The sequence below is a fragment of the Aphelocoma coerulescens genome, chromosome 1 (assembly GCF_041296385.1).
Source record: "Aphelocoma coerulescens isolate FSJ_1873_10779 chromosome 1, UR_Acoe_1.0, whole genome shotgun sequence".
In the NCBI taxonomy this organism is placed as follows: domain Eukaryota; kingdom Metazoa; phylum Chordata; class Aves; order Passeriformes; family Corvidae; genus Aphelocoma; species Aphelocoma coerulescens.
The window spans coordinates 14,580,182-14,598,853 of record NC_091013.1 but is presented as its reverse complement, the minus strand read 5'-3'; the positions used below and the strand labels follow the sequence as shown (position 1 = coordinate 14,598,853).

General features: G+C 40.4%; 1 protein-coding gene across 4 annotated transcripts in view; it reads right to left on the bottom strand.

The window, feature by feature from the left end:
* Nucleotides 1-262: 262 nt before the first annotated feature.
* The window catches only part of SMPX (small muscle protein X-linked), a 40,833-nt gene continuing 22,423 nt past the window's right edge, over nt 263-18,672 (bottom strand). For 2 of the 4 annotated variants that reach the window (XM_068999947.1, XM_068999668.1), the window contains exon 5: nt 263-1,341. The gene's annotated coding sequence lies outside the window, so the exon portion shown is untranslated. Of the gene's footprint in view, nt 1,342-11,846; nt 11,991-18,543; nt 18,623-18,672 lie in introns of those variants that run through there. The other 2 variants (XM_068999868.1, XM_068999917.1) reach the window with 2 other exon arrangements.

Genomic DNA, 18,672 nt, shown 5'->3' with positions numbered 1-18,672 from the left:
GCATTAAGGGAAATCAGAGCATATAAGGATGAAGCAGGATAGCAAGCAATGTTGATATTGAATATTCAAAGTAAAAAATACAAGAATGTCATTTTAATTGAGCTGCAGAGAGTACAGCTCCTTTCTAATTTCCTGTACAAAGTAATGCAAATATATGGAAACTTAAAATTCAAAAATCATTTCAGTTAGCTTTTGTATTATCTGATGGAGCAAACAAGAATTAAATGGATGTCATTGTAAGTAATATTCAACTTGAAATCTGTTTTCTAACCAGAATAATTATCTTTATTTTATTTGAATAAACAAGAGCCAGGCACAGAGTTTCAGAGTATGTAGAATAGCTTCAATCAACATTAGAAGAATATTATTAAAAACAGCTCCTCATATCCCTTTACAGTAAGTAACATAAAAGAGACCAAGGAGACACAGTATATTAAATTTCTCTAACAATAAGATCTCATTTCCAAAAATAGAATATGCATCAGTCGTCTTTTATGTACAGTCCATATAACATTAGTATCAAGGATTAATCACTCAATGTAAGAGCTGCTGTGATCATACACTACTTTTGCCCAGCATCCATATTCCAATGTCCCCTTTTCATTTGAGCTTTTGAAGATAATGATTGTTCAAGCTATATTCATGAACATGCTCCACCAAGGCTGGATGACTGTTTATTTGAACAAAGGTTGCAGGTTTTCTGTCAGCTACCTCACATCTTGTATATTCATTGTATAAAGGTGGTGCATAAGTATCAGAACAGCAGTGCATTTTAGATTCTGGAGAAAGAGAAACACTTTGTCTCTACAACAAAAGAAAAAATTAGCTCAACTCACCAGAAAGACCATTGCTTCTAATATTTTCCTTTATTACACATGATACATGATTCCTCTTCTATAACCAGGAACTCACAACAGGACATAAGATGTTACACTCCTCACTTATTCTGCATTTTGTGAAGTCATTTAAAAACTCTTTTATACACATTGACATTTTTCAAAAAGAAAGAAGCCAAATTAATTGCAAATAATGATGTAATTTTTTAGAAGTATTTATTCTACTTTTGCTCAAACTTCAAATTACACTATTCCCCGTTCTCAGGTCAAAATCATCCCTGTACACACACATATTCATTGCTAGTTGCTTCGTTCTGTTTTATTTCAGCAGTACTTTCCTATATTAAACAAAATGGACAACAAGAAAGCATTGATATAAATGTACAAAGAAGATACTTCCTATGGGGTATTGAAGAGTTGAGAAGTTCATAGTCTTCATACAAATATATAAAATATTTGAAATTATCTCCATTCATTGGAATCCATTCAGTTTCACTTGTCAGACCTGTGCAACAAATACAAGACCAGAAATTAATCATTATCAGTGCACTCATGGGTATTTTCATATCAAGCAGAAAAGCTGTGAGGGGGTGGACACTCCCCACACCTGCAATTTTTCCTTTGCTGACAGCACTTGTTTACAGCCAAACTCAGGGAATACAAATCTTTGTGATCCACTTGCTTTTCCCACCTACTCTCCACATCTCTGTCTGATGAAACTTCATGATTCTGTCAAGACCTCAGGCCTTTAAAGCCTTGAGTTTTGCCCTTGGTACAGGGTGCTGGGGCTCTGCCCCACCCCATCTGCCCATCCAGCAGAGTGTGGGAGCTGGGCAGGGCGCTGGGCAGGGTCCAGCCCTACACAGACCCTGAGTGGGACTCAGCCCCAGGAACTCCTGCCACCACTCCAGCAGGCACAGGGGGCAAATCCTGCCCTGTGCCCAGCAGTGTGGCCATGTTGCAGGGTTTAGAGATGCATCAATTTATAAAAATCAAAGCAGTATTTAATTTTACCAGTAAATACTACTTGCTGATATATACCTATATTTCTGTGCAATTTTATTTTTTTCAACTGCTTTGGCTATCCTCTTCTCTTGCCTTTTCTGTTCTGCCCATTATAGTCTTTACTGGTAAGACTCCATCCAAACTGAAAAGTCTTGGGGAATTTTCAGCCTCTCTTCTTTTGGTAGAATATATCTTCCTGTAACTACTTTTGTCACAGCTCCACTTCTCCTCTATTTCTGCTTTAATTCTCTTAATTGACCAGCACTGAGGACAGTATTCTAGACATAGTAGCAAACTATTTTCTGTGTTCTTTTCATAAATCCCACCAATTTATTTATTTATCTAAAGCAAGGCTGGGGGGGAACTTAGCTTCTGTCTGGGGAGTGACGAGCAATTTCTTTTGACCTGTCTACAGGGACTCTTTCCTGCATAGTCACAGCTAATTTGAAGCCCAGAAAACAGCCTATTTCTGTTCTCTTTGAAGTTAAGGAATACCATGGTTGCTATTGATATCAGTGGTTCCAGAGAGCTCAATTTGAAAACCAGAAAACAGGTTTTGCAATTAATTTTCAAAAAGATCAAGACACTAACTGTCCCAGCATATATGTTTAATCAGCTAAGATATAAGTATTTGAGGTGGAGAAATATGTCTACTTTTGGTAAATTTTGTTGAACTCATGAACCTTTTATAAATGCTTAGAAAATAGAGAAAAGTCACAGGACAAAACAAAAAATGACAACTTTCTATATCTCATGATGTATTACATAAAGCGAGTTTCACTGTGCTCCTGAACACATGCAGGCTGTGCACATTTGGACAAACACTGGAGGGACATTCAAAAGGCTGAGATTGCTTAGCTTTCAGAAAAAACTCTTCCCTGGAGAAGAGAGGTGCTATTAAGAGAAACCCTGCACTGCTTACACCGACTGCTTGAAAGCAAGGGCAACTTTTAAATAAAGAAGTCAAATGTTACTTAACTTGTCTTGAAAAAAAGTGAGAGGGTGTCATTGCCTACAGTGAAGCGGCCATAACATCATATGTAGTGCTACCAACACTCTCTGGGGCCTTTAGCAATCAAACAACGTGGCCATCTCATAGCTGGGCTCAGCAAGGCAATGCCCTGTTCTGTTTCAGCTGAAATTTCCTTCCAATCAGGTAATTTTAGGTATTTCTCTTTCTGATCTCAAAAACGAAATCCAACTTTAAGGCTGTGCTTGATGGCTCCCTGGGATATGCAGGCATGTGTAATCCTGTCCTATATAATTACCTCCTGCCTACACACGCTCTCCATGTGCTTCAGCACTCAGGATTATTCTGTCTTCTCTTTCAAACTCTTCTGTGTCTGTTCCTGAGTATCACAGGGTGGCTGTTGTCAAGTGATGTGTGAATAAAACATTGCTGGCTGTAACTGAACTCAAGGGCTCAAACCTGGGATTGGTTTGTGTGTGCAGGGGCACAGCAGGCAAATCTGAGCACAGTGTAGTCCCTGGCGTCACAAGTGTTTTCTGATCCTTCTGCTGAAAGGTGCCAGCGGCAGGTTCTGCCTCCAAACACATTGTGGGCAGGTTTGTGGCACGATGGACATCTGTAATTTACCATTCTGGGTTTTAGGATTACATGATATTTTTTTTGGTACCTTTCTAGCAGATTCAGCATCTTAGATTGTAAGGCTGTATTTTCTGCAGGTGTCACCCTGGAGGAGACATCTGCCCTGCATGGGAGCTCCATGCTTATCTTCTTTAAGTAGTTTAGCCTCTCCTCACTTCCTGAGTTCCTAATGACAGCCATCCTGTGCTGGGCATATCAAGCCCCCACGTATCGTGGTGATACAAAGAAGATGGGTACAAAGCCCTTGGGTACAAAAAGGATAGAGACAGACTTTCTTCACTGTGCCCAGGGACAGGATAGGAGACAGGCACAAATTGAAATAGAGGGAATTTCATCTAAATAGGAAATAAAATTTCTTTTACCATCACAAGGGAGAAACACTGGTCCAGGTTGCCCAGGAAGGTTGTGGAGACTCCATTCCTGGAGATACTCAAACCCTGACTGGACATGGCCCTGAGCAATGACCTGAGCAGGGCATTGGAGTGGATGTTTTCCAGAGGTGGTCTCAAGGCTCAGGCATTCTGTAAATCTGGGAAGAGCCTTTGCTTGTCCCAGGGGAAGCTGTCCCCCACTCACGAGGGCCAAGGTAGATTCATGGGCAATGTGCAAGGTCCCTCTTGCCCCTGCCTGGCTGTGGAGCCATCAGTGAGTTTACAAACTAATACAGCAGGGTATTGTACACTGTGTTACTGTGTTGCTAAAAAGCCAAGTAATCTGGTTGATGGATTACTTTTAGTCACACACTCAATTTTTCAAATACTTCTTTGTCCTTTCTTTGTTTCCTCATGGTTCCTAGACCTTTGTCATTCATCTCCCATTGAAATTAATATTAATATCACTTAATACCTTTATGACCTCAGGGCTGAAAGGTCCAAACTGGCATCGTATTCCATCCAGCCAAGCAAGCACCTCTCTTCTTCCCCCCCTTCCATGACACAGGTCTCTCACCAGGCAGTGGACCCACCAAAAGGCCTGCTGTGTCCAGTTCTTCCAGTCACAACTGAGACACAGCAGCTCTAACCAAAGGAAACCCAGCCTTCTAGGAGACAATGTGCCTACAAGAGTAGCTAATTAGCAGGAGGAGCAATAAAAATCAAAAAACATAGCTCCCAGGAACCCTGCCACTTGCTATCCAAAAGAAGCAGAAATCAAATTGCCATGATGATAAATCTTTCCTCAGGGCTCAGGTGCTGAGGAAAATCAAGCCCACTGTTCTCAAGTTTTGTCTAGAGCATGCTGCTTGCAAGTGGTGCTATTTTAACACCTGGTAGCAATATTATCTTTCTTTCAGGTATACTCTCTGCTCTCTGGTTGCTAATAATTACTACCTGAGCTCCCTTTGCAGTCAATGGACCCTCTATTATCTCCCTGTGATGCTCTAATCCACTCAGACCTCCCACTGGCCAGCTCCAATTCTCCCCGTTCCAGCTCCCAAAGGCACGTTATTTTTAGAGCACAAACTCCTCCAGAGATCAATGGGAGCCTGTAAACTCAAAAATAGGTTGCTTATGGTACATTAATAATCCTCACAGTTATGCTCTCTGGTGAGTCTTTCAGCTGCTGCAGGTTATCACCAGACTCCCTCGCTGCTCCAATCAACCTTACACAGATCAACCCTTGGCCATTTAAACAAGGAATATACTTGAAAGGAAATGCTTAAATGTTGTCCTGATTAAGGGTGGACATAAGCACATGCTTAGGAGCACTTTGAAACATGGATTTAGAGGGTTTTTCAGCCCTCAAGACCTTCTCGACTCCCTGACTGAGAATCTGTAGGGCTATGACTGCAGTCGGTTGGATGCCAGTGTCAGCTTCTGCAACAAAAAAGACTGGATCACTGAGGTTTCTAACCAGAGAACAAAGCAATAACTATTTTTATATAAGAAATTATTTAATGTATGTGCTGTTCAACACAGATGCAACTTCAAAAACAAATTCAAATAAAGGAATGAATTGCAAAATCTAACTATTTTTTTTTCTTTTTCAAAATTACAGTTTTTAATGCTGCATCTCCCTTTTAATTTATGAAAACACCCAACTGGTTAACAGCAAGCATATAAAAGATTTATTCTTAAAAAAGCACTAGTAATTCCAATTGCCAGTATTTTCTGTTCTTATAGAGTATGATAGCTGGAAGAAGAAATATGAAATCCATCCAGATTTTGGCTGTATCTCCATATATGCAATAAAATGACTACATTTGGTGCTAGTATTATAAAATTAAAGACCATGCATGAATCACCTAGGCACTAAATAAATTTATTTTCATTATTTCAATAGTTTCTAGCTCTATATATTTAACCCCAAAATTCTGCTAAGGCATCCTCTTCTATAAGAAGTAACTTTACACAGGAGAAAACAGACATTAGCCCTTCAAGGAAGATCAGTGATTATAACAAGTGCACCAAGGTTCAGTAAATGCCTCCCACTCAACAAGCTTCCAAAGTGAACGACCACATGATGTTTACTCCTCACCAGAACCCATTTATAGATCTCTTACTCACCACTATCTCAGTCATAAATGCAACCCTCAAAAAGAGGCAGCAAGGAGCACTCTATTTGGGAGCAGACAGAGAATTTGCAGTTGGAGAACTAGCTCTTGTCTTCACAATACTGTTTAGCCAGGCTGTGGATCATGATTTAAGTCAACTACACTCTAAAGATTCCAAACTACTGAAAGTTTTAATTGTATACCATGTGAATTGCACATGGACAACAGGTATGGCTGCTTGAAGAAAATTCTGCACCATTTGGAAAAACTGATAAAAAGGGTTAAAAAATGCCCCTTCAAAAGTGCAAGTGGTAAATGAAGGTAATGACTTCTTATGGAATTAGGAGACCCAGGAAAGAGTTTTGTTCCCATGATATCATTTAAAAGACATCTGGCCATTCCCAGCAAATAGCACACTGGGAATGAAAAGGGTATCGGTTACAGTAAGGTAAGAAGGGGACAGAGGTCATGAATGTCTGTCAGTCTGGAGCAGAATTAGTCTGGAATTACAAACACACTGCTCTACAGAAGGAAAAACCTGGGCAAGAGGTAAATCCAGGGACATGTCTTCTTTGATTGCTCTAGTGAATTGTCAATGTGAAATAATGCCAGACTATCCCCTTAGACTCTCTAATTCTCCTGCACATCTGGTAAAAGCCTTGACCTTTTGGAGACAGTAACCTGGAGTGCCAGTGGATCTGCTTTAATTCCTCTCCTCTTACTTCCCTTTGATGGGCAGCACTTGCTACGACCAGCTTCTCCCGTGCAACTACTTTAATATTTATATCATATCGGGATCACTGTCCACACAGATGCCAGAGGAAGCAGTAGGAAGTCAAATGTGCCCCAGGTTAACATATTAATGCTATGATGGGATGCCAGAGAGATGTTTTAAGTTGCAAAGGGGAGGGAGTTCATCCCTTGACTCCTTTCCAATGATATCTGGTTGACTAGATGAAAGATCCTACTTTAAATTAAACTATTCTTTCCTGCATGGTTTTCTACAAATTATTTCCACACATTTGTTATATTTCTGTCAGGATAATGAGAACAACTCTCATAGAGCTGAGTGTATAGCATATGTCTTTAAAATAAGTTTTCTCTCATTTATATTTTCTGGGCATTGTCCCTGTGAAATACTGGAAAGATTAGCATTTATGCCTTTTTTTAAAATTATTTTTTTAACTCTGGGGTTTTTTTTTGCACTTTTCTTACAGTCAATATAAATGTGTAAGAAAGCAGCTGAAAATGGAAATGTAGATTGCACATGCACATATGCATACATGCAGGGTTTCAAAACCAAACAAAAAAGGTCAGAATTTTTATTCCTTCAATTTGTCTGATAAAAAATGCTAGGCAAAAAATATTTTCCAACAAAATGCAGAAAGAATCTTTTTCATTTCAAGCTTTGCCATCTTCACTATGAAGAAATTATTGAAAGCCAAATGATCCTATTGACATATATATGTTCTTTCTCTAATTTACATCTTAGTTCAGACAGTGTGACATAGAGAGTGAAGGGCAGCTTTGACCCTTTCACTGTTTGCAGCTCAGTAGTGCACACACAAAGGAGCTGCAGCCAACTGCTGTGTAACAGCAGGTCTAGGCAGACACAATAGACCCTTTTATATAAGACAAGAAAAATCAGGTGGAAACATTCCTCGTGTTTCAAAATTTATCAAAATTTCTTGTTACCTACACTGACACAAAGCTTTGTCACCAAAGGAACTTGCAAAAGAGACACAATTCTACTCAGTGGTTCTGAAATGACAGTTGTCAAATAGAAGTCTTTCAGATCAGCATGAATTCTGAATTTTTGTTCTCTGGAAGACGTAATGTCCATAAAGTCATGACACTTGTCATGTGTTATATTGCCTTTTTTTGATAAGGGAACCCAGATGCTGATGATCCACATGTATGTGGTTCCTAACAGTCCAAGATGTTGCAATAAGTAGCAGTTTCAAAAGTGAAAAAAAACCCCTCAGATATCAGTATTTCCAGTGAAAAATTAACAAATATCCCTACATCTTGACTAGTATTAATTCAAGAGGTTTGGGATTTGTAGTGTATTACAAACACTACAACCTCTAGAGCATGGAAATGTGTTCTGAACTTTTAGATCTCTTTAGCCTTATCGGTTATAAATTTACTTGTGTTTGGGCATCTCTTGCCTGAGATCAGAAAGCTGCCTAAAATATTATGCTGGGCTGCCAGTTACCATTTACATGAAGTAGAACCTTAATGAGCATGGATTTTCTTAGCTTATGGATTCACTACAAACACTGATATAAATACATTGTCTATAAAGATAAAAACCAACAGTTTCCTAAAGCTGGCAAAGCATATCTTGAAGTTTATCATATCTGAGTAGTTCATAAAGAGACTTAATTTTAAAGGACTGGTTATGCAGAGCACTTTGAAGTGTTATTACAAAGAAAACCCTATATAAATTCTGGTATACCTTCTGTTATTGGTATTACTACTTCTGCAATGACTTTTTCTGGAGTTGCCCTTAATATTTTCTCTCCATAGTGTACAGGTTTTAAAGCACAGTGGCTGGAAGAGATGCTTACCTCACATTAAATTCAAGTTTTCATTTCAATTTTTTGGTTTTCATTAACATTTTCACTACAAATTCTCATAACTTAGAGTGTCACCCCTATAAAAAGATTTTGCAAACCCATCTTCAGTTGCTTTGGGACTGTATGAGGCTATTTGTGATTCATAATGGCTAGCAAAGATTAAGCAGCATATACCATATGCTGTGATTAAAGCTGTTGATAAGGAGCTGCAGAGGCTCTTTCTACCTCTGTTAATGAGAACTATGCTGCAGCACTTTCTGCCTTTTAAATTAGTGTCTTCTGAAGAGAAAAAAAAAGCTTTCCCTCTCTAGCACTTTAGTAAGGTCTGCCAAGTCCATGCAGGTGTGTGCCTATAATTGTTATTCTTTGCAATTATTTATCAATATAAGGAAAAAAATGTTCTCTGAGTTTATGTTAAGTGGTTCTTATTTACTGATACAATTTCTGCTTTCAAAAGGGTTTGATTTCCAGTGTAGGCCTCACTCAAGAGCTTGGTCCCCATTGTAAGGTATCATCCAGACCATATTAGCAGGTACACCCAAATAGTGTGTTCATGAATCCAAGTGACTTAAACAGCTTAAGCAGGAAAAAATTTATGTCGCTGACATTAGAGAGGGATTTCTTGGTCAGTTTAGTTGTACTTCATTTTCATTCCCCATAACAGCAGACAGTGAAACTTCAGGAATTATCGTTGTAGCAAATTCATCAGTAAGGAAGCCAAAGCCTAATGTCTGACCCTGCAAAGTGTTTGTTACCTCCTTTGAGGTGCAACAAATCCTATTGATTTCTCCAATGATAACCAAAACCACTCAGCTGCTTGCAGGCACAGGGTGGAAAATAGCCAGTAGCAATGCACTTGGGTGGTGGTGTAGCATGAAAAAGAAAATAAATTGCTCGGAGCCCTTATGGATTGGTAATTGTGATGTCTACAAGATAAAGCTCTATACAGAAGGGACCAGAAAAAGCACTTATTACAAGTAAAATAATGATTGGTAAAATATTCAGTACAGGAAAAAAAATACCAAACCAAACAATAAAAATATTAAAAGAGGAAGTCAAAAAAAGCTGTGACATTTAAAACAATGGGACATCTTTCTTGTACTGAGAGTGGTGATGCAATATGAAATGCACCCTCTGAGATTTAATTGCATGACTGGGGTTTCTCAGCCAGAGCATGTCTCTGAAAACAAAGTTCCCAGCTAGGAGAAAATGTATATGGTGGTGAGTGCTCTTGCTGCAGAGGCTCCCTGCAGTCAGGACTTGGCAGCCACCACAGAGACAGCTTGAGGAAAATGCCTCAGAGGTGTCTGCAGCTAAAGTACAAAGGCAAGAACATGATTATTGGTATTGAGCTCTGTAACCTGGATTAAATATTATTATACAGCTAAGTCACAGAATTCCTGGATTACTTCAAAAGTGACTTGTGAGTGTGGGGGCCGCAGCCTTCAGGCTGGATTGGGAAGGAACCCACCAGAAGCATTACAGCTCTAAAAAGCCAAACCCTCTCATGTCCCATGAAGGGCAGCACAATCAGGAGGACCAAAGCCATTTTTCACCTCTCAAACCCTTGCTGCCTGCTCTCAGGGCAGCCCCACTCACTCCAGTGGAAGCCTCAGCCCACCAGCCCTGCACATGCCTTGGCCAGGCACGCAGCACACAGAGACCCAACAGCAGGAGCTGTGCCTGGCAGCGAAGGAGGAGTTTGGTGAGGCATCTCCCAGCCTTGTAAATCCTCACTCAGTAGCTTGGACTGTAAAATTTCATAATGATCTTAATGGCTCATGTCTGCACCAGACCCATAGCATCAAGGGTTTGAAGATGCTGAACAACAGCTGTTGGAAGTACTTAGAAATGTTATTTGGGGTGGACAGGGAGCTGGAAATCGAACAAATCAAAGCTTCTTGACAAAAGCGCCTAATTTAGTTTAAAAATTTGGATTCATTCTCAGGAAATTGAAAATCCACAGATTTTCTGGGAGAACTCAGGCCACCCAGGTTTATTTTTCTAGAAAAATATTCAATTTGGGGAGGCTGAAATTTGGAGAAAGATGATGTTATTTTTACTGACATTTTTATGGTAGGGTAAAGACTCTTCCAGGTGAATCCTTTTGGCAGTCCTATTGTAGTCCCTCAAACAGTGCAATAAAAGCCATTGTAGGGGTGGGCTATCACCCTCAAAATTGTGCTGCCTCGTGCCATGTGAACTCTAAAATGCACAGCTGTGCTACATAATCAAATTATGAACAATGATTTTCAAGTTGTTTTGCACAAAAGAGATTCTGGAGGAAGGCACTGGCCTTGGACTTCTTTTATGCTGGCACTTCATTTGTGATGGCTCTCCAATCAAATATTAAAGGTTTACCCTAAATTATGTACGAAACATTCTCACAAATCCAAATGCAACATATCACACAGCAAAATGCTGCTGCTGGAAAGGCTCTATGATTTCACACCTGAATGCTCATGTCTTTTGCTGTTGTCATGCTGGCTGCCACTTAAAACTCCTGATAAGCTGGCATTTTCTCCAGAGACACATGCCCAGTGCTAAGCAACACTGCTTGGTGTCTGCATGGTTTTCACATACAGAGAAGGGTTTAAAAACTATTCGTTTTATTTGTGTTATTGTATTTTTTAAATTAAAAAATGGTAAGCAAAAGATTAAGAAATTTCATTTTGTGTAGATGGTAGAGCTGCAGGGACGAAGACCCTGAAAGTGAAGTATTTGGCACGCTGCTGATTCCTATGGAGTCCCTCACTAATGGCATTTCTAAAGTGCCATTGATCTTTGTTGACAGCTGACTTTTGTGGAGTCAATGGCTTTTTCCTTTCCAAAAAAATTGAGGAACTTAATGATAAAAAGCACATATTAAAATAATATTGAGTTGATAAATGACTCACATAAGCATCAGTTAATCAGTCAAGACTGAACACTCCTAATAGTGGTTATTAATATTCAAATATTAAGATATCAATACCAAGTTTTCTTTCCCCTATACTTAAAGTGAGGTAGGCTACTTCAGAAACTTACTGGTATGTAGAAAAGGTGATTCAGCATTGCTGTGCATTGTTTTGTAACTACCCACAATTTGTAGATATGAGATGGTATGAGGGAAATTGTTATGAATCATAAAATTCAGGCAACACAATATAAGGCAGACTGTACATTATGTTAATTCATGTGCAATGACTAACATATAAACACTCACCCTTAGCTTCCATACTGCCTGATTTTTCACCTCCTATCAGACTTTAATTTTGTCTGAAGATTTTTATTTCATTACCCATAAGAATTCACATATTGTCCAGGATCCTAGCTCTGCCATTCATTTTTTATTGCAAATACTTTCCATTTTCGTGCAACTTTAATGGTTGAGGAGAAAGGTCTAAGCACTGGGTGTTGACTGGTTAGACTTTCAAAAGCCATGTGTTCAAACTTTGGCAAGGCAGACAGTTGCCTTATGTTTGTCCCTGAAAAAAAAAGCACAGTTAATGTTGATTTTAGAAATGACTACTTTAAAAAAAAATGTTTTATGAAACAAAGTCTGATCAAGTGTATCCTGAAGGTGATTGATTTTTGGGGTTGTTTGTATATGCTTACTTTGGGATTAAAATTATATATATATTTATATCATGGCTTTTTATGAATTTCAAGTTCCAGGACAATGAAATTGGAAGCAAACAGCATCTTGGTATACTGCAAACACGCCCTTTCTTCCTTCCATGAAGCAAAAGGGTGAAATGACAAGAGAATTATCAGGTTGGGTAATTTCTGGAGAAAAAGCCGAGTTTGCTTGATTTGTTGCTTGAGAGTTGGCATGGGCTGAGGCTGCTGAAATTTATTTAAAACGCAATGAGATTTTGTACCTTAGAGTATGCCAAGAGTCAAAATGGTCCAACATTTTTCTCATGGAACATTTCTCCACTGGGAAAGTTTTGTGCTTTGAAAATGTAACTTTTTATGGAAACATTTTGCTTTCAGCTATTCTCCTGATGCATCATGAGCATTGAGCATGACTGATCTGGCCAGTTTTTTATCCCAGCAGCTGCCCAGGAGGCTGGTGCTGCTCTTCAACTTCGGGGGCTTCCCAAGGGTCAACACCTTCAGATCTGACAGACTCAATAACCCTAATCCCTGCTCAACACTCCTAACACTCAGAAGTTGCTGAAGAGAGCTTCTCAAATCAGTGGAGAAATATCATAATTTTTAAAACTGTATATTATGGCTTAACCCCAGCTATTCCTGCTCCTTTGTGGTTCAGCTGAGGGCAGGGCCCAAATCTGCAGTACAACATAAAATTGGCATTCACAAACTGGTTCCACAGCCTCTGCCTCAGCCTCCTGCTGCATTGATCTGCACCTTCATTCAGGGGTGTGATGCCAAACGCTTTAATGCTGCCCTTCTAGATGCATTTTGACAACTACAAGCTCTAAAAATGACACTGTATACCCAGTTTCCCCCAGACTCAAAGACTGGCCCATAAGAAGTGAAAAGTTATTTTTATGAATGGGTCAGAAGCCAAGCCCCGTGCAGATGCTAAGCAGTACTCACAGTATAACAATAATGATAACAATAATAATAAAACCCTCTTTGGCCCACAGTGATTTCTAGTACAAAATAAGACACAATTCATGGCACAAAAATTTGAGACAAAGGGGGGGATAGGTAAATGACAACTCAGTTATACTGGGTCTAATAAGCAGCAGACTTACCATAGGAGCTGCTTGACTGCTGACACACAGCAATGACTATTATTTTTATGCAGCAGGCCTTCTGAGCCCTCCCAGGACAGTATTTCGAAAGCATTTAGCTGATTAAACATGCAAGCCCCTAGGAGTGAGGCAGTTAGCGTTGCCTTGGGAAGCTGAGGAGATACCTAATTGCAGGTTTACAGAGCTCAAAGTACTTTAGAAGCTTGCCCTCTAGTTTCCCTTAAGAGTTACTGCCACAATACAGTATTTACTGATATGTTTTGACTGAGATTTATCTCAGTGTAACAATTATTTCCCCCTTTTTTCCACCGGAAAAAAAAAAAAAATCCCAAACCCAGATCCTACCAACAATCAACAGTGTAAATAAACTAGATTCACCATTAACCCTTTGGGCAATGTTCTGTATTAAAACATTATATAAATAGAGTTGACAAAACCACAATTCATTTGAAAACTAGTGCTTGGGAAAAAAACAGTCTTTATTACTGGCAAACCCAGAAGCACAAGAAGACAAACGACTGTCAGAAAAGAGTCTTTTGCATTTTTAGTACTTCAGATTGCTGAAGCAGCTGAAGGACACACTGTTCCTTTACATTACTATTGAGAAGAGGCTGGGGGAAGTAAAACAACCACATTTCTGTGGTAGCCAGGGAAACACAGAAGGACAGCAGCACAACCTACCTGCTTCTGCTGTTGGAGTTAAAGGGAAAAATGCAGCAGTGTAACCTCTACAGACCCTTTTTGAACAGAGGGCTGCTGCCCCTTGACCCACCACCCTGGGGAGGAGGGACTCCTCCTGCTGCTGCCTGATGTGCTCCCCCTTTAAAACAAAACTGCAATTAAAGTTACAAAGAGAATTGTCCCACTTCACTTCAGAAGCTTCTTTGTGCTAAACACTGGCGAGGGCTTTATCAGGATCTGTGCTTGTTTGGAAGCCTTAGCAAAGGGACATAGCTCTGCTCTAATTTCTGCTCTTTCAGGACTTTTCAGGGATATCATGGGCACTTGGACAGTTTGAAGCTCTGTGAGAGCAACACACACTGTTGTGTGTTGCTCTGCTACTGAAAGACAAGATGTGCCCAGAGATCCCAGTCAGCTGAAGTGACATTTAGTGGTCCTTGCTGGGCTGTGAAGGCAGGGGAGGTTGCTACTTCTCAGCCGTGGGGCTGGTGTGCAGCCAGGTGGCTCCTCAGTGCAGCTCCACTGCAGGAACAAGGATGGGCAGCTTGGTACTCTTGGGGCTGGGGCCAGCCAACTGCTGCCAAACCTGAAGCAATCCCTATCCCTAAGCTCTCTCAGACTGATTTCTTTGCTCTCAAGGCATTAGCAGCAAGCTCTGTGATCTTGAAGACAGTGAGAAGAGGCTCGTCTCCAAGAAAAAAAATAGAAATCTCATCTATCTCTATTTGGGCAGCAATATCCAATTTATTCATCATGAATTCTGCCTCTTCTGCCACCTTACCCAGTCTGTACTGCAAATAACCCACATTTGACTCTCTGTTCCAGTTACAATTTCTAAAAATGCTGCTTTCTCCTGGTCATATGGCTTCTTCTCACAGAATTCATAATGTATGAGTGAGTGTTGTTCCATATAAATATAGTGTACATCTGATATGCCTACAGATAACATCACAGCACAACTGAACTGTGATTAATTGTGGTACTAATCATCCACCTCTTTTCTTTCAATTTAACGTGCAATAAAAAGAGAGAGCCTGAGACAGTGGTCACACCCCTGCAAATACACTCACAGATGAGACAGAAGCTGGCTATGGTTTTATTTTCAATACATTTAAATTGAGACTTAGTGGTCTCTGTGCACTCTGCAAATACTTTTCCTGAAATTCTTAGCACTTTGTATGAAGCAAAATATATTGAAAAAATATAGCAAATGGGAGGAAAAGGAAAGGGTGGTAAGAAAATGATTGCCTACTCAAAACCCAACAGTTTTTCCATAACCCACATTTTCCATAACCCACATTCTCTGCAGCCTCTTCTGCATATTTAAGTCTCATCCTAGATTTTATGGCCCCTTTGCTATGGAAAAGTGAGAGTTCTTAATCAGCTTGGGAAATTTGACAGCCGTCTTGCACCTAACCCAGAGGATCTCCTCAGAGATGGAAAAGCATGAAGCCAAGACATCCTATACAGGCTGCTAATTTGACATGTTACTGACTGCATTAGAAAACTGTGTATTCTGACATCTGGTCCCTGCAGGATATGCTTAAGTCTTCACATTATCTCGCTTCTTCAAAGCTACTGCAGGTAGTGGGGCAGTTTGTCCATTGACAAATAGCTTAATACTTGATACATAAATCTACAATACACATGTAGTTCTTTCAAATCAGTAACCCATATATATGCATATATATATGCACATATATGTTGTGTTTATAGGATTTTGTAATTTATTAGAGTTTCAAACATAAGCCCATTTTTTGCCAAGGAATAGACAGGTTTCTTCAAAACATAAATGGAAGTGTTACAACATGTTGTCTGTACTGTTAATACTTGATTTGCAATCTGTGGCAGGTGAGCATTTAGAAATGAGTTATTAGGATTGACTGGAAGACATATGGGAGAACTAAACATTCTCACAGCACCATGCTTCAAAACACAAAATTATTTTTTGACTAAAAAAATTGAAAAGAAATATGTTTCCACAGAGAAATAGAAGGGAAAGGTGAGAGGAATCACCTGCTGTTAAAAAACAGGCACCAGAGACCAATTATATTTTGTTTTTGAATTTGCACAGCCGTGATCTACAGTTTCTGTGGAAAAGATTTATTTTGCTCAGCTGGGCAGAAAGGCTCCTCCCGGAACCTGTGTGCAGCAGCTCCTGCTGGAGCACTCGCACAGCTGTACCAGCACAGGTGCTGGATCTGACTGCAGAGACACAGAGCCCCATTCACTCTTAGCAGTGAGCAATATAAAACTTGAAGATTCAAATTTGGAGTATGATTTTGAGATGCGCTTAAGTGATTTATGAGCACAGCTCCCACTGAGTGGCCTTGGGGCTGAGCTCCTTACCACTGGAGGACATCCCCAGCAATTTGGATGCCTAAGGTGCAAATGGGATGCAGGTACTTAAATCCAAAATTGTGGTGCTCAAAACCATGATCCAACTACACCATAACCTCAGACTGTGCTCATGCCCATCTAAATTACCTGAGTTTCAACTACCTGCTCATCTGAGTACCCGGGAGATGTGTAAACCTGAGCAGCACCCAGAAGCTTGGTGAGTTTCCACAGAGACTTTCCTCCTCAGTACCTATGTAATTGCACCAGACTTTGTACAAAACACAGCAGCAGCCACCCTGGTTTCTTTCAAATCACAGCTTGAGGAGACTGTTGCTACACAAATTAGCCTTTAGACATGGTACACAGCAATCCACAGGCTAAGGCACATGGAAGCAAGTTTCCTTATTGCCAGTTGAGCTCCACATTGCTAAGCTGCCATCAGGCTCACTTGTCTACAGATTAATTTTAATTCATTTCTGCACAGCAGCCGAGCTCTAGCTCAAAGTCTAGAAAGGGCCCCCCTGCCAAGGTAGTCTGCAGTCTCCAAGGAAGCAAGAATTGTGGGTTTTAATCCTTTTGAGGCAAAGAACGACCTGACCTGCTTTATTCATGCTTCCTGGCTGGGTATGTGTGATAATCACTGAGCCAAGGAAAAAAGGGAGGGGCCACCAGCACATCCCTTCTCTTGCATGTTTGCAAATTTTTCTACTTGCTTTTAAAAAAGTTGGAGCATATCTGGAGGAGACAGTTCACACTGTAAATCCAGGGTGATGGGAAATGTCTCCTGAATTCACTGAGGACATTGCTGAAGCCCCAGGGAAAAAAATTTGATTGTTTTCAATTTTTTTCTGTTAGCTATGTCTAAACAGCTCTCCACACAAGCCTCACCATGCTGCTTGCAGAAGTGTCTCAAGGATTCTTAACAGCATATGCAAAAACATCTTCTTGAGATGACAGAAGTGTGGGTTTCTGCAGGGCAGAAAGTTTCTGAAGGGACCTGTGTGATCAGAGACCAGAGACTATGGGTGAGACAGGACTCTCTGCCTCCATTTTCCTCTCTCTATAACCTTTACAGCCAATTTCCTCTTGGGAGGAACCAGGACTTGTCCCTGAGCAATGCTAGAGCACCCTGGCAGGGGAGGACAATGCTGGCCTTCATCCATCCCTTGGGATACAGAAATCAAGGCAGAAGGCAGTGCCATAGTGTGGACCAGCTCTTCTCCACTCCTGCCTGCCTGCCCTCAGGGTCTGAGGCACTTCAGCTCCCCTCTTTAGTGATGAAGCCAGCCAGCCAGCCACTAGGTGTTTACAGAAGCTGGAGTTCAGGCAGTTGTTCCCTCTGATAAGAGGATTACCTCCATGGCAAAGGGGGGCACTGGGAGACATGGAGATGAAGTGTCCCTCTGAGGCAGATGAGAACACAGCAGTGCAATGTGTTGTTCTGCCATCCTTGGTGGCTAACTGGAGCTGCCTACATCACTGCCCAACAAGGATCTGATCCCTGTGCTCTTAATAAAATTCCAGACACTGCTGAGGGATGTGAAGGAATGCTCCATTGGCTCAAGGTACTTTAATGCCATTCCACATGATTTTCATACCATGAGCTTGCCTTGATGAAAATGGTTAAGATGCCAAAAATCTCACTGCAGATGGAGACCCAAGGACTTGATTTTGCTGCATGATGATCAATCTTTAGATCAAAAATGAGGCTTTTAGCCCCAGGTCAGCACAAGCTTCTCTAAAAGCCAGCCTCCACTCCCCTCTATGGTGTCTGTTAAAGACAGGCATTGAAGAAGCTGGAGGTGATCGCTCTATTTGTCATCCTGCCTTAGGGAAACAGGTTTTTTTAATTTCATCCAAACTGCAGATAACTTCACACTTTGACATGGCCCAGCAAGCGACTGCTTGTCAACTGAGCTGCGGTGTTCAGCCAGGTTTAACACAGGTTTGGCCAGGTTCTTGTTCTCTACACACATAAGGCAGAACACGAACCCGGTTTGTGACAGACTTTGAAACATTCACAAGCTCAACAGTGGCTCAGGTGTTGTCTACTAATGTGTTAAGCTGTAGTAGCTGGAGACAGACAACACTTAGCTGCAGAGTTAATTTGCCCCAGAGTAATTACTCACATACATGATAGCATATCTATTCTGTGCCGGGATAAAAATTTTAAAAGCATATGAAAAGTGGAAAGGGATGCAAAACTACATTATTGCCTGATTCGTTACTTTTTAATGAAGGGCTTAAACTAAAAAAAGGGCACATGTGTGATATACCCATCTGGACTCACTTTACTTTCAGCAAAATGGACTGAAAAATTGAAAATATGCCTCTTGTCTTCACAGAGAGATCTCTTCTGGTCTTGAGAACTAAAAGAGAGAAATGTTATATATTTTTCCAAAATAAATGCTTCCATTCA